Below are 16830 nucleotides of genomic sequence, written 5' to 3'. Positions count from 1 at the left end.
TTTTTTTTTTTTCTGGTTGAGAACCACAAGACTGCACTTTTGACCAGAAAATAGACTTACTGAAGACCATGGCAACCATGGTGTCTGTTATTCTTCAAGATCTCTTATTTTTATAATAGCAAATCTCGTCCCCACTACCACTCTGAACTAGTGCCACTGAGAGGCCAAAGGTAAGCAGAACATGGACTCAAATTCACACAGGGGTTTTTTAAAAGTTAGAGGCAAGAGGATTCTCTGGAAACTTTATAAGTTGTAGAGGACCTTGTTTCTAAACATATTCTGTCAGAACACATGCGGCAGCCAGAAACCCAGGTTGATTTCCCAAGAAGTTTCCCCACCTCTTTGTGGGAGGAGGTGGGGGTAGGGTGTGTTAGGAAGAGAAGGGAGAGATTCTGTCTCATTGCTTTGAAACTTGTCTAAACCTTGTATAAGTTAGTAGATTCCTCTACTTCGTAGTTGATTGCTATGTGACCTTTCAGAAGTCAACTTCTGTTTACTTTGCTTAAAAACAGAGAAGCATATCTTTTATAATCACATGGCATTATTTTTTCATTCTTTTCTGTTACATAATTGTACTTAGGAATAGTGGTAGAGAAAGAGAATCTACAACTCTTGGGCTATTATATAAGGGAATTAAAAAATGATTCCTAGATAGGAGTTAAGATGGTGGAGGAGTAGGGGACCCCTTTTTCAGCCGGTCCCCTGAGTCGAGTTGGATAGGTACCAGACCAGCCTGAACATCCACGGAATCAGTGCAAGTCACAAATGTTAGATCCAAGGATAAAGTATTGAAAGCGACCAAGACAAAGAAATTTCTCACGTACTAAGGGAAAGGTATCAGAATTACGTCAGAAATGGATGCCTTCCTGGAAACCTATAAACTACCAAGACTGAAACAGGAAGAAATTAATGACTTAAACAGACCGATTAACTATGAAGAGATTGAAGCACTGATCAAAAATCCCCCAAAAACAAAAGTCCAGGGCCTGACAGATTCCCTGTGGAATTCGACCAAACATTCAAAGAAGAAATAATACCTATTCTCCTAAAGCTATTTCAAAAAATAGAAACAGAAGGAAAGCTACCAAACGCATTCTATGAGGCCAATATTACCTTGATCCCCAAACCAGGCAAAGACCCCATCAAAAAGGAGAATTACAGACCAATTTCCCTAATGAATATGAACGCCAAAATCCTCAACAAGATCCTGGCTAATAGAATCCAACAGTACATTAAAAGGATTATCCATCATGACCAAGTGGGATTCATACCTGGGATGCAAGGGTGGTTCAACATTCGCAAATCGATCAGCATGATACATCATATCAAGAAGAAAAGATTCAGGAACCATATCATCCTCTCAATTGATGCAGAAAAAGCATTTGACAAAATACAGCATCCTTTCCTGATTAAAACCCTTCACAGTGTAGGGAGAGAGGGTACATTCCTCATTCTCATAAAAACCATCATGAAAAGCCTACAGCAAATATCATTCTCAATGGGGAAAAGCCGGAAGCCTTTCCCTTAAGATCAGGAAAACGACAAGGATGCCCACTCTAGCCACTATTATTCAACATAGTACCAGAAGTCCTTGCAACAGCAATCAGCCAACAAAAAGGGATGAAAGGTATCCAGATCGGCAAAGAAGTCAAAATGTCTCTCTTGCAGATGACATGATACTCTATATGGAAAACCCAAAAGAATCCACGCCCAAACTATTAGAAGTTATAGAGCAGGGGCGCCTGGGTGGCACAGCGGTTAAGCGTCTGCCTTCAGCTCAGGGCGTGATCCCGGCGTTATGGGATCGAGCCCCACATCAGGCTCCTCCGCTATGAGCCTGCTTCTTCCTCTCCCACTCCCCCTGCTTGTGTTCACTCTCTCACTGGCTGTCTCTATCTCTGTCGAATAAATAAAAATAAAATCTTTAAAAAAAAAAAAGAAGTTATAGAGCAATTCAGTAATGTGGCGGGATACAAACTCAATGCTCAGAAATCAGTTGCATTTCTATACATGAATAACGAGACTGAAGAAAGAGAAATTAGGGAATCCATCCCATTTACAATAGCACCAAAAACCATACGTTACCTTGGAATTAACTTAACCAGAGACGTAAAGGACCTATATTCTAGAAACTATAAATCACTCTTAAAAGACATTGAGGAAGACAGAAAAAGATGGAAAAATATTCCATGCTCATGGATTGGGAGAATTAACATAGTTAAAATGTCCTTGCTACCCAGAGCAATCTACACTTTCAATGCTATCCCAATCAAAATACTGAGGACATTTTTCAAAGGACTGGAACAAATAGTCCTTAAATTTGTATGGGACCAGAAAAGGCCCTGAATCGCCAAGGAACTGTTGAAAAGAAAAAACAAAGCTGGGGGTATCACAATGCGGATATCAAGCTGTACTACAAAGCTGTGATCACAAAGACAGCATGGTACTGGCACAAAAACAGACACATAGACCAATAGAACAGAATAGAGAACCCAGAAATGGACCCTCGGCTCTTTGGGCAACTAATATTTGATAAAGCAGGAAAAAACATCCGGTGGAAAAAAGACAGTCTCTTCAATAAATGGTGCTGGGAAAATTGGACAGCTACATGCAAAGGAATGAAACTTGACCACTCTCTCACACCATACACAAAGATAAACTCCAAATGGATGAAAGACCTCAATGTGAGACAGGAATCCATCAAAATCCTAGAGGAGAACATAGGCAACAACCTCTACGACATCGGCCAAAGCAACCTTTTTCATGATACATCTCCAAAGGCAAGAGAAACAAAAGATAAAATGAACTTGTGGGAGTTCATCAAGATAAAAAGCTTCTGCACAGCCAAGGAAACAGTCAGAAAAACTAAGAGGCAGCCCACGGAATGGGAGAAGATATTTGCAAATGACACTACAGATAAAAGACTGGTATCCAAGATCTACAAAGGACTTCTCAAACTCAATACACGAGAAACAAATAAACAAATAAAAAAATGGGCAGAAGATATGAACACACACTTTTCCAATGAAGACATACAAATGGCTAACAGACACATGAAAAAATGTTCAAAATCATTAGCCATCAGGGAAATTCAAATCAAAACCACACTGAGATACCACCTTACGCCAGTTAGAATGGCAACAATAGACAAGGCAAGAAACAACAATTGTTGGAGAGGATGTGGAGAAAGGGGATCCCTCCTACATTGTTGGTGGGAATGCAAGTTGGTACAGCCACTCTGGAAAACAGTGTGGAGGTCCCTTAAAAAGTTAAAAATTGAGCTACCCTATGACCCAGCCATTGCACTACTGGGTATTTACCCCAAAGATACAGACGTAGTGAAGAGAAGGGCCATATGCACCCCAATGTTCATAGCAGCATTGTCCACAATAGCCAAATCGTGGAAGGAGCCGAGATGCCCTTCAACAGATGACTGGAATAAGAAGTTGTGGTCCATATATACAATGGAATATTACTCAGCTATCAGAAAGAACGAGTTCTCAACATTTGCTGCAACACGGACGGCACTGGAGGAGATAATGCTAAGTGAAATAAGTCAAGCAGAGAAAGACAATTATCATACGATTTCTCTCATCTATGGAACATAAGAACTAGGAAGATCGGTAGGGGAAGAAAGGGATAAAGAAAGGGGGGGGAATTAGAAGGGAGAATAAAGCATGAGAGACTATGGACTATGAGAAACAAACTGAGGGCTTCAGAGGGGAGGGGCTGGGGGAATGGGATAGACTGGTGATGGGTAGTAAGGAGGGCACGTATTGCATGGTGCACTGGGTGTTATACGCAACTAATGAATCATCGAACTTTACATCAGAAACCAGGGATGCACTGTATGGTGACTAACATAATATAATAAAAAAACATTAAAAAAAAACTTAAATAATAAATAAATAAAATAAAAAATTTAAAGTAATTTTGGCATAGCGAGTCAATATCTCGGCAATTTATAAAATGTTGTAATGTATAAGATGTCTCGATTATTGCCCTATGAATGCTTAATGTGTTTTTTCGTTCTTCAATAAAGGTTAGAAAGTTGAAAAAAAAATGATTCCTATAGCTGAAGAGACTACCTCTAAGTCATCATCCTGTGGTGGTAGAGCACAGGAGCTTTGCAACAGCATGAAGAATCAAATCCAGTATCTGACAAGTCTGTTAAGTGCCTGACATGTAACATTCCAAGCATCACCATCATCATCACCACCACCACCATCATATCATCTGCAATTATCTAACTACTGTGGAGACATGATGACACTGTTAGGCAGTTAGTTAGGCATGAAGGAGAAGATAAAGCAGATGCCAGATATGCCCTGGGATTCTGCCCTCTCCCCCGCCCCAGGGTTAACAGCCACACCTTCAGAGCTACCACTACGGGCTAACGGAACATGAAAGGCCTAGCCACAGAGCTCCCTCAAAAGTCACAAAGGGTGACTAACATAATATAATAAAAAAACATTAAAAAAAAAAGTCACAAAGGGACTTCTAAGAGCCGAGCATGCACACAAAATACGCAACTTGGCCTTAAGTACTTTTAAGATCACAACAAAAGATCATTAGACACTCATAAATATATAATAAATACATACATACATACATACATACATACATACATTTATAACAACGCATCACGGGTAGGTACATGTGCAGAAGCCAGAAATTTTTGTCTATCAAATCATGGTGAGGTATAGAATACTAGTAAAGCAATCAGGGTTTATTCGCCCACTGACCACTGGTCATCTTATCTGCTCCCCAATTTTGTGTGAATTTAGAGCTCATATTACTAATGGCTTAACTAGGGGCAGAGAAACCACAGACCTTTTGCTGTGATATTGTTCCCTATCTCAATAACTATCAACAGCACCAGAAAATTATTAATTTGGCTGGGCTTTAAATCAATTCCTTGAAAGTAAGTTCCCTGAAAACCAAGGTTTAGAAAGTCAGTTTGTCAAATGTCAATTTGCTGAACCAGAAACTTATTCAAAACAGACAGACAACTCCTTCAATGGTATTCACCCTAGCCATTTTACCTTTGAGTATAGGGACAGACAGTGGTTGGGGTGAAGGCATGGTATAGAAAAGGGCAGCACAACTGGTTGTCAACTTAGTCAACCCTATGAAGAAGGCATCATGAGAAAAGAAAAGTGTGAAAGGCAGTTGCTGAAACACAATGCCCCAAGGATAATGAAAATTTTTCTATTTTTTCTCTAGGATACATGGCTCAGAAAGCAGAGAGTAGCAGATCTACTCATCTGTATCCTTTACATGTGGGCCCATGTTTAATCTTTATTAGACACTTAATCAAAATTAGAAAAATGAAGAATGAATTAATACATAAATACTAAATAAATTATTAAAAATTATAGGGGATATATAATTTTGCAGGCAGCAAGAAAAATCCCTTTTTATGACAATTTTTAGATTCTTGAGTGGGATAAGAAGAGCTTTGATTTGTCTTCAATTTTTTTCCAAAATTAAGGCCTGCTGGACATCTACCTCAGTCTAATAAGTATTTTCAGTTTGATGAATTTTATGCAGGTTTTCTTGCTATGTGAGTGTTAGCTGATTGGGTCCAAGGCTCAGGATTCTAGCCTAGTTTTTAGGCCCAGAAAAATTGAGAAGGAATATGTTTGATGTAGATGTATGTATTTTGAGGGGGAAGATTAAAGAATCTGTAGTTTTTCTGCATGATATATAGAGTACTTTGAAACAAAGGGAAAATCAGTTTTTCTTTATCTCTGCTTTGGCAGACTGTGGCCACCTGGGGAAATTACTAACTTTTTTAAGATCAGTTTCATTCATTCATTCATTCATTCATTCATTCATTCATTCATTCATTTGAAATAGACAAAAAGCAATCCTATGTTCTTGAAATAATTGATGTGGATGGGTTGGCATGTAACCTACAGATTTTCTGTATTCATAAAGCAAGTGCTGGCTCTAAGTAGGACAAATGGATAAATGGGTTTCCTCTTTCTGTCAGTCCTGGCAAAAGATCAGAAGCTCAGGATTTATCAAATACTAGATGAAAATAAACAAGACATCTATTTACTCACTAAGATGTATCTGCTCATATACTGTACATAGTTACATATTATTGTTTCTCGTTGAGTTCATAAATGCACTACTGTCTGTTTAAACTCATCAAAGTTTGGACCCCTTTCTTGTAGTAGTATACAACATAGGATGTCACCTATGTTATGAATACAGCAAATAAAAAAGCAGTTTTTTAATGGGCACAGGCATACCCCCACATGGCTGTGCATCTGAGCACGGGGAGCAAACAAAATGCCCATCTCTTGTTCTGAAAAAGGATTGATTGCATACCTTCCCAACTGCTGCCTAAGTATCAGCTTTTAATCATCCTACATCTGTGATGAGTCTTGGTACACCCTTAACTATTGGAAGCCACTAAGAACAAAGACAGAAGCTTGTACAGTTACAAAGGTTTAAGAGACAACCAGGAGTTTAGGCCAATCTGATTGACAAGGTTCACGTCCTCCAGGAAGCCAATATGCCAAGACTGGAAGAAGGAGCTGATTTATCTAATGTGCAGAAACCAATATAGAGAGTCAAGAAAAATGAAGGAAAAGATAAATATTTTCCAAACAGAACAAGAAACTTCCTAGTTTCAAACTATATTTTAAAGCTATAGTAATCAAAACAGTATGGTATTGGCATAAAAGCATATCCATATATCAATGGAACAAATAGAAAATCCAGAATTAAATCCATGTATACATGGTCAATTAATACCATAAAGTAGCCAAGACTATCAAATAGAGAAAAAAATAGTATTTCAATAAATGGATTAGGAACACTGGATATCCACATGCAAAAGCATGAAACCAGTTTCACCAAACACAACATACACCATACACAAAAATCAACCTAAAGTGTATTAAAGACTTAAATCTGACACTTGAAACCATAAAAATCCTGGAAGAAAATAGAGGGGGTAACCTCCTTGACATTGGTCTTGACAATGATTTTTAGGATTTGACACCAAAAGCAAAGTCAAAAAAAGCAAAATAAACAAGTGTGACTACATAAAACTAAAAAACTTCTGTACAGAAAAAAAAAAAAACATAAAAGAAGACAACCTATGGAATGGGAGAAAATATTTGCAAATCATAAATCTAATGAGTTAATATGCAAATTATACAAGGAATTCACTCACAAAAAATAAACAACGAATTTTAAAACTGGGCAAAGGACCTAAATAAACATTTTTCCAAAGAAGAAACACAAAGTATTTGAAAATGTGCTCAATATCACTATCATTAAGAAAATGGCAATTCAAAACCTCAAAATAATACCTCATACCTGTTAAGATTTCTATTATCAAAAAGACAAAAGATTAGATGGTGACTATATAGACTTGTGGTGAGCACTGAATAATATATAGAACTGTTGAACTACAATGTTGTACATCTGAAACTGATAAAACATTGTATGTTAATTATACTTCAATAACCATTTAAAACAAAACAAAACAACAAAAACATAACACCCGGTGATGAAGGGAAAAGGGAAGCCTTGTACCTTGTCTGTTGCAATAGCATATGGTAAAGTCACTATGGAAAACAATATGGTGGTTCCTCAAAAAACTAAAAATTGAACTACCATTTGATCCAGCAATCCCACTTCTGGATCTACAGTCAAAGAAAACAAAATCATTATCTTAAAGGTATATCTGTACTCCCATATTCATCACACCACCATTCACACTAGCTGAGGTATGGAAACAACACAAATCTTTGTTTACAGATTAATGTAGAAAGAAAATATATACATATACATAATGGAATATTATTCATTAAAAAAAAAATAAGGAAATCCTGCCATTTACAACAACATGGATGAATCTGGAGTGCATTGTGCTAAGTGAAATAAGCCAGAGAGAGACAAATATTGTTTGGTATCACTTATGTGTGGAATCTTTAAAAACAAAAACAAAACAGAGTGTTGAATGCTGACTTCCAGGGTTTGGGGAGTTCATAGAAATAGGAAGAAACTGGTAAAAGTGTACAAATTTTTAACTGAAAGATATATAAGGTCTGAGGATCTAAACTATAACAAGGTGACTATAGTTTATAATATTCTATTGTTTCACTGAAATTTACTAAGAGTATAACTTAAGTATTCTCACAAAATTTTTTAAAAAGGTAAATACACGAAATGATGTATATGTTAATTAATTCAACTGGCAATCCTTTCACAATGTATATCAAATTATTGCTCTTGTACAGAATAAACATACTTTTATTTGTCAATTATACCACAGTAAGACTAAAAAAAGAAATCTTGAGACAGCAAAAAAATCACAGATGTGGGTTAAGAATGCCATCTTCATTCAAATATTTTGTAAAGTTAGCTCTTTACTATCAGATTACAGAGTAAACGGGTATTTCATAAGACTCCTGATACAAAGATATTGTGAACAATGTGATACATATTTTGTTATGAGTATACTTTATTTTCTGATAAAAGTAAATATAAAAAAAACATTGATATATTTCATGTAGGAAAGTGAATAAATTATTTAGGTTTGCATTAAGGTGCAAATTACAGAAGACTTGACGAAAAGTGATTATATAGATGGAGAATTTATTTTTTTCATTGTAATAGAAATTATGAAGGCACATGGGCGCCTGGGTGGTGCAGTTGGTTAGGTGTCTGACTCTTGGTTTCAGCTCAAGTCATGATCTCAGGGTCATGAAATCAACCCCGCCTTGGGGTCAGGCTCCACGCTCAGCAGGGAGTCTGCTGGAGAGTCTCTCTCAGTCTTACTCTGCCCCTCGCTGCCGCGCTCTCTCAAATAAATAAATCTTAAAAAAAAAAAATTCTGAAGGCACAAATCTTAAGGATGATGTAGCAGTTAAAGTCATAAAAATAAGACTACTTCTATCTTTCTGCCCTATCACTATCAGCATGTGGTGTTTGTAGCCTCTCTCTACCTCTCTTCATATGTAGGTATCTCTATCTATATATTGCATTTTAACAAAAGAGACCCAATAGCTTTTGATAACATGAACCAGCAATATAAAAGTTCCCATTATAAACATAGCAATGGAAATCAGGTTGTTGAGTACAGGATGAAACAGATATTTGGTGAATGAACAAATTTACAATAATAATTTTAAGGTATAAAATATACTTTGGTAGTATTTCATGAAGTCTCACTTCATGAAAACCACTACCTTTATTGTGCATCCATTTATTCACACAATAAATGATTAACCTATTTCTATAGCATTATGATCTATTGTTCCATAATTTAAAAACAAACAGAAATATACTGAAACTGGTTATACTTATAAGCACTACATTACTTAGATTATTAATTGAAATCCTGTCTCTCTTTCCAAGCCAAAAGTCTTACACCCTTGTTTTTTTTTTTTTTTTCAGTAATCAAATGCAAATTCTGTTACAGTGACACTTTTTGGAGAACTTATCCTTGAAATTTAGTATTTGATCATAAACCCTCTGTTGAGGCTTGCTAGAAGCCTAGAAACACATAGAAGAAGGCCTGTTAGAGGATGACAAGGAAAAGACCTTGGCTAGATATCTAAGAGGTATACGAGAATTCTACTAGATGTATTCCATAGCCAACAGACAAATGTAAGCTCATAACCTAGGCCACGTGCAATTTTATGTTGGTGGTGTAAACTGAGTTTGGGTCTTTTGTCCAATAGTTGAATCTAATGGAAATACCCAGAAGGCAGTTAGAAAAATAAATCTAGAGTTCTACTGACAGATGTACTTTGAAGTATAGGCTACTAAGTCTTTAATATAGTAGTTAAGTTATCAATGAATATATGTTTACACAGATAATCAGATAAAAGTAGAAAGAAGATAATGAACTCAGAGGACACCAATACTGTTTTGATTAGAAAATTTGACCAATTAAATAGTTTTCTACCAAGTATATATTTTCTTCATTAGCACTTCCGAATAGGAATTTGTTGGAGTTAAAAATAGTGTCAGTAGTCAGGACCATTATATGATACAACTTTAGGAGAATCTATACACATTGTGCCATACTTTTTTTTTTTTTTTTTTAATTTGAGTACTGGGCATCTGGCTGGCTCAGCTGGTTAAGTATCCGACTCTTAATTATGGCTCAGGTCATGATCTCGGGGTTGTGAGATGGAACCCTGCGTTGGGCTCTGCACTCGGCTCAAGATTCTCTCTCTCCCTCTCTAAAAAAATAAATAAATAAAATAAATTTGAGTACTAATGTCTAAAATATGTGTTAACTGGATCAAAGCACTTTATGTGATTTTTTTTCCATTAACACCCTACCTAAAATCCTTCCTAAGAATCTGTATTTCCATGTTTTTTTGAGGTCTTTGAGTAAAGAGAATGTTCCATTCTTTATATCCTAACAAACAAACCAGAGTTAGCTGTAACTCAAGCAGCACATTCTGTGTTTAGCTAACCAATGAGACTGAATGTTCATATTAAGATTATTTTTGCTTCTGACTGGTTTCAGCTCCTTAAAAGCTTAGAGTCAGTAAAAAAATTTACCAGGTATAGCCTAGACTTCAGGCACATATTTTTTTCTTCATTTTAATTTTCGGTATTCAGGAAAATAGGCACTATTTTGTCACAAAAACAATACTTCAGTGACCTAAAACAATAGAAATTAATTTTATATTTTCTGAGATTCTAATGTGAGTCAGCAGGGATGCTCCTCTCTCCAGTCACTTAGGTTCCTGCGCTCCTTTCATCGTTTAATCTTGGGGATTTCACATTCACTTGTAGCGAGAAAAACTGGTGGAAAAGGCATTAGTTGCTTTTAAGCTCCTCAAAACAGAAGTGATGCATATTACTTTTTCTCTCCATCCACTGACAAAACTGGTCACATGGCCCCATTTTAAACGGAAGGGAGGCTGCGACATATAGGCAGAAGATGGGAGTATTTGTTGAGCACTGAGTATCTTCCACAGCATATTATTGGCTAGATTAGGCTCATATGGATCCCCACTTCCTGTAAAACATTCCTTTTATCTGACAATATTTGGTTAATGAACAGGCATAGACTCTCAACCAGACTTAATTAATCCTCATTTTGAAATCCTGCTAGCACAGGTGTATACTAAAAAAATTATCCAACAAATGTTGACTGAATAGCAATTTTCCATAATTTCATCGGTTATTCACCTCAGGTTTCATTTATGCATCTGCTGTGTCATTATCTGAGTTCATTATAACATTAGCTTTCAAATTTCATAGACCATTACATAAGAAAGAAGGGTACTAATTATAGAGGCTTATTGTTGCAACATAGTTCATCACAGGAATATTATATGAATGCTTTTATCTTTTGAAATGAGCTTGCTATAAAATAATTAAGTAAATATGTCAATAAAATCATAACAATTTCTTTCCATGTTTAAATATAACTTTCCTGTGTCATGACTATGATAAATAATTAGACATATTTGGGATATACTTTTAATCCAAATTAGGATGCTAAGTATTCATATGCCATCATTTTTGAGAATTTAAACTTTAGGAAGAACAAATATAATCAGACTGGTCAAAATTATTCTTCATATCAGTAACACAGATTTCAAATAGTATTCTTAGTTAACCAAGCATCAAGTCCAATTTAGAAATCCTTTGATTTTAGTAGAAAATGTATTATGATTTGTGAGATTCAGAAAAAGAGCAGCAACTGCTTTGTATGACTTAGGCTAAATTTATGAATCGCTAAAGTGGAAAATATGGCATTTCAATTTTTATTATATTTTTGGAAGTTTCACAACAAACCATGAACAGTTAATAAAGTATATTGCAAGTGCCTCTTCAACTTTAACTTCAAGGGTACTGCTATAGAGTCACCACTACATATGTGTGTCACATCTTTCTACAGATGGTAAATCAATAAGATGTGGAAAGACTTTTAAAATATTTCAACTATGAAAAAGGAAGATATGTATAAAATGGGATTTGTCAAAAATGTATTCTGTTCTTCCTTAATTCAAATATAAATACCTATAAAACACTAACAAGAAGCTCATTTTAATGCTGTTAAATGTAAGAAGCACATTTGATTGAAAAAAATACGTGCCAAACAATTTACTAGCAATATAACATACAGTATTATTTAATCATATAATAAGATATGCAGTAAATAGTATTATTCCCACTTTTTTTTTTTCAATTAGGATATGGTACAAATTTCGTTAAGGTCACACAATTATAAAAGTTATAGGCAGACTCTATACTCATTTCTGCCTAAAGCCCATGTTTTTTTCATTAAAATGTGTATAGGATCATCCAAATGAGACATCTGAAAAGAGGATTTAAGGTAAATCGCTAGTAAAACCTGACTTTATGATAGATAAAAAGGAGAGGAGCCAAATCACAGTATTGTTTAAAGGAACCATGGAATAATATGTAGATATTCCATTGACCCTATCCTTGAGAAGTTCACAAGTGTGTCATAAAGAGAAGTAGGTGATCAAAAGTGTACATGATCATAAACAAGGAGGAATGCTTCAAGAGAATGATCTTATCAATTATATTAAATTCTGAGAAGGTTGGGAAAGAAAAAGATTTGGCCCGGGAAATTAATGTCATCACACAATTAGGAGACTACCAATAACTTTATCAGAGTTTGAGGACAAATATAATCATTTTAATTAGAGAATGATTTAATATATAGAGTTTACACAAATTATGGAAGAATTAGAAGAGAAAAGGACAGTAGACTCAGGAAATAACAAAATGTAAATATCTCAAGTCTCTGCGGCCAGTGAATCCAGCGCTCTATAGCATCTAAATGAATGATTCTCCTGAAAACCTCCAGAACCAAAGAAAAGTTCCTGCTGATGTTCTGAGCTGTCTGCTCATGGTGAATGTGATTTCAACTGCTGGACTACAAGTGATTCTCAGTAGGAGTCCAAAGTCAAGGGGAACTACTACCAATATTCCGTACTATCCGTCTGAATCTGCCATCACAAAATACTGGCTTTTATTCCCCTTCTACTTTCCAATATTTGATTAAATGGTTCCCATGGGTTGAATCTAAGGGCCAAAATTCTGGGAAACGTAGTTTCAGCCTTCTCCCCAAAATGCGAAGGAAAATGCTGAAGGAGGCAACAGTGCTGAGTTGACAAAGGCAATTCAGCCCAATGGCTCGAGAAGTGCTGAAATTGGAAGCCAGATTGCAAAGAATAAATAAACCAATTTGAAACAAAGAAGTACATGCACTGACAGAAGATTACATAATTAAAAGAAGAAGGAGGAGGAGGAGGAGGAGGAGGAGGAGGAGGAGGAGGAGGAGGAGGAGATGATTACTCTTTAGGGAGGTCTGACAAACATGCAAACTGAAGAATGAAGGGAAAATGTTCCTTGATGCTTCTCATTGATTTTAGCGTGGTAAAACTTGTGGACAGAATTATAAGACCTGGATGATCTGGATAATGAGAAAAAAGGGCAAAATACATGTTCATCAATAGATGAATGGATAAAGAGGATATATATATATATGCTATATATACATACACATATGTGATTTATATGTATATATACACAAGAGAATATTACTCAGCTATAAAAAATAATGAAATCTTGCTATTTATAACATGGATAGACCTAGAGGGTATTACACTAAGTGAAATAAGTCATACAGAGAAAGACAAATACCATATTATTTCACTTATATGTGGAATCTAAGAAATAGAACAAATGAACAAACAGACTTAAAAACAGAGAACAAACTGGTGGTTGCCAGAGGGGAGTAGGAAAATAGGTGAAATAGGGGAAGAGGATTAAAAGATACAGACTTCCAGGTGTAAAATAAATTACAGAGATGAAAATTACAGCATAGGGGATATAGTCAGTAATGTTGTAATAATGTTGTATGGTGACAGATGGTGACTACACTTATTATGGTGAGCACGGAGCAATTGTCAAATCACTATGTTATAGAATGGAAATATAACATTGTATGTTATACTTCTACAAAAAAATTTTAAAGGGCAAAATACAATAAAAAAGGAAAAAGGTTAATACATGAAAAGCAAAATTAGGGAAATTTCATTTGATAAAGTCTAACAAGGAACTCATTTTTTTCTCATAAAATTAATAGAAAACTGATTTATTTTGGACAATATTTTGGCATTTCTAATTTAGAAGGATGTTTACGTTGAGTGATACATTTTCCCTAGCCTCTTTTGTCCCTCTAAAATTTCATAACCTATACAAAGTATAGCAAGCAACAAGAGTACTAACAGTTGAGAACTTTCTAATGTCTCTTAAGTGTCAGGCATGTACAGTACACATACACATCTAATATCTCCTAAATATAAACAACAATATAATTTTAAATCATGGAAATAAAAATATTAAAATGAAGTTTTCTATTGATAAGGCACATACCACTTAGGTGCACTACACTTTTAGATTTTCAAATTACTAAGTAACAATCACCACAGACACCTATCTCTACCCCATCAATCACTAGGAAGAAAATTAAAATGAGAAAACAGAATTGTGATATAAAAAGAATGTGTAGCAAATACTATCACAGCATCTGAAATGCTTCTGAATTTTAATGTGTATTTGGACAAGACACTACAGGTTACAAAGAAGGAAAGAGGAATATATGAGTTTCTGATGAAAGTTGCATGATTTTAAATCTCTCAAGATCTCCAATGTAGTGGAGTGTTTCAATTCATTAGAAAGAGACTGTTCATCTTGAACATCATGGTTACCTAGGATTATGCATCCCTTAGGCTGATGTAAAGTCGTAACTACAGACACATGAAACAGGCTGTTATAAAAACACATTTATCATGCAACACTAAATGAAAAGTGAAAGTGGCTAGAAGTTGTCAAAAGGACAATTTCAGTTCAATGTAAATATACTCTTTTGAATACTACAGACTTTTGTATTTGAGAAAATATTAATATACAGGATTAATAACCATCAAAAATAGTATTTCTTAAAATACATTTGGTGAAGATTCCATTTAGCTCACGCTCCACTGAATATAGTCCCATGACACAATAATATATATTAAAATAATATATATTAATGAGTAATAATTAATTATTATTTAATATTTTAAATATTTATATGATTTATAGAATAATTCAATCATTAATTAACAATTTATATATATTTATTTATATTTATCATATATTTATATTATATATCATATATTTATATAATATATATAAATATATATTCATTATATTTATTATATATAATATATACATGGTTTATATAATAATCTAATAATTATTAATTAATAATTGATATAATATAATATTCATATATTAACTGTGTTACATATTACATGTGTTGTACATGTACACATGCACATATCACATATTACATATGTATAACATAGTTATAGAGAATAAAGTGTATATACAATATATGAACACACACACACGCACAGATACTTGGTACAGCATGGCCACTAGCAATCAAAATACTGCCATAACCATCTAAAGGTGATCATAGGAGGTCTTAACTGAGTATTAGCCCCAATTTTATGAACACATGGGTTTATGAAATCTTTCTCTATACACATATCTCTTAGTGATTTATAAATAACATTAGATTATTAAGGTTCTGGGAAGACCTATATATGGAACATGTTTAATTATATTACATCTGTGTTTCCTAAAAGAATCTGGCTTGACAACTCATTTATCCTGATTTTTTAAAATCCATGCTCTATAAAACATTTTGGGGAATTAATAATCTATAATGGTGTTTCCACTGGATAGTAATGTTTTTCTCAGTTTCAGGGGATCTATGTTTTGTAGTCAGTCAGCGGAATCAGGATAGACATCACTTGAAATTTGGTTCAGATGTAAAGGCTGAGGACATTCTACATACCCAGATAATTTGAGAGAAAGTTTTTTAGTCATATGAGGTACTTGTGGATAGACCTAGACACAAACTAGCAGGTCTGGGCTGGCTTGGGCAAAGGAGAGATTGGAGGCTGGGCATTTATAGTGATGAGGGGATGGGACTGCAGTAAAATTCGTTACTGTGGTTTGAATTCCCTGTCTGCACCAAAGGAGGAGGTGCTTGTGCTTTATTATCAGCCTGTCCAGATACAAGGCCAAAGGAGAGTGAGGCATAAAAGAAGTTAGTAGTCAAATATCAATAACAGACTCATTTATTTTATTACATTTATTACAATTCACTACTTTTGTTTGATTGATGACTGACATGTGCCATGTATCATTTGAAGTTGCATTTAAGCATAAATGTTGGAACCATGTGCCTGTGCAACCATCTATAATGAAAATGAGAAGACCTTGGAAGAACATAAGCATCCAATTAACCTAGGTAGTTGAGGAGAGCCAGGAGAAGACATCCGGGAAGTTCAAGGCACTTGATTAAATACCCTAGTGATATTACTGACTTTAACCTATTGTCTCATTTGTTAGAACATCTGAGTGACTTTGCCTGTATTGTTTATCCATATTCGGCAACAAGTTCAGTGCACCCAAACTCCATGTCCCCAATCACTACAAATTTTTATTTTAGTATTTTTATTTCCAAGGCTTAGCTGGCTGGTGAACAGTCTAATGCTAGACCTTTATCAGCAACCATAGTTGCCAGAAAGGGTAGCCCTTTCATTTACAATTCTGAGGGGAGAAGTGGTTTGAATCATACATGTGGATATTATTTGGGACAGTTCTTGAATGGCATCAATTTAAATTTTTTTTGGTATAATATTGTGGATTCTGAAACCAGCACAGTGTCCCACAATGTGATTAGCAGAATGGGGTAAATGGCAAGAACACAATACACTTGGAAACAAGATTGCT

Source organism: Ursus americanus, chromosome 18 (assembly GCF_024610735.1).
Source record: "Ursus americanus isolate L20-20 chromosome 18, mUrsAme1.1.p, whole genome shotgun sequence".
In the NCBI taxonomy this organism is placed as follows: Eukaryota; Metazoa; Chordata; class Mammalia; order Carnivora; family Ursidae; genus Ursus; species Ursus americanus.
The sequence above is the reverse complement of the archived record's forward strand: the minus strand, read 5'-3'. Positions refer to the sequence as shown.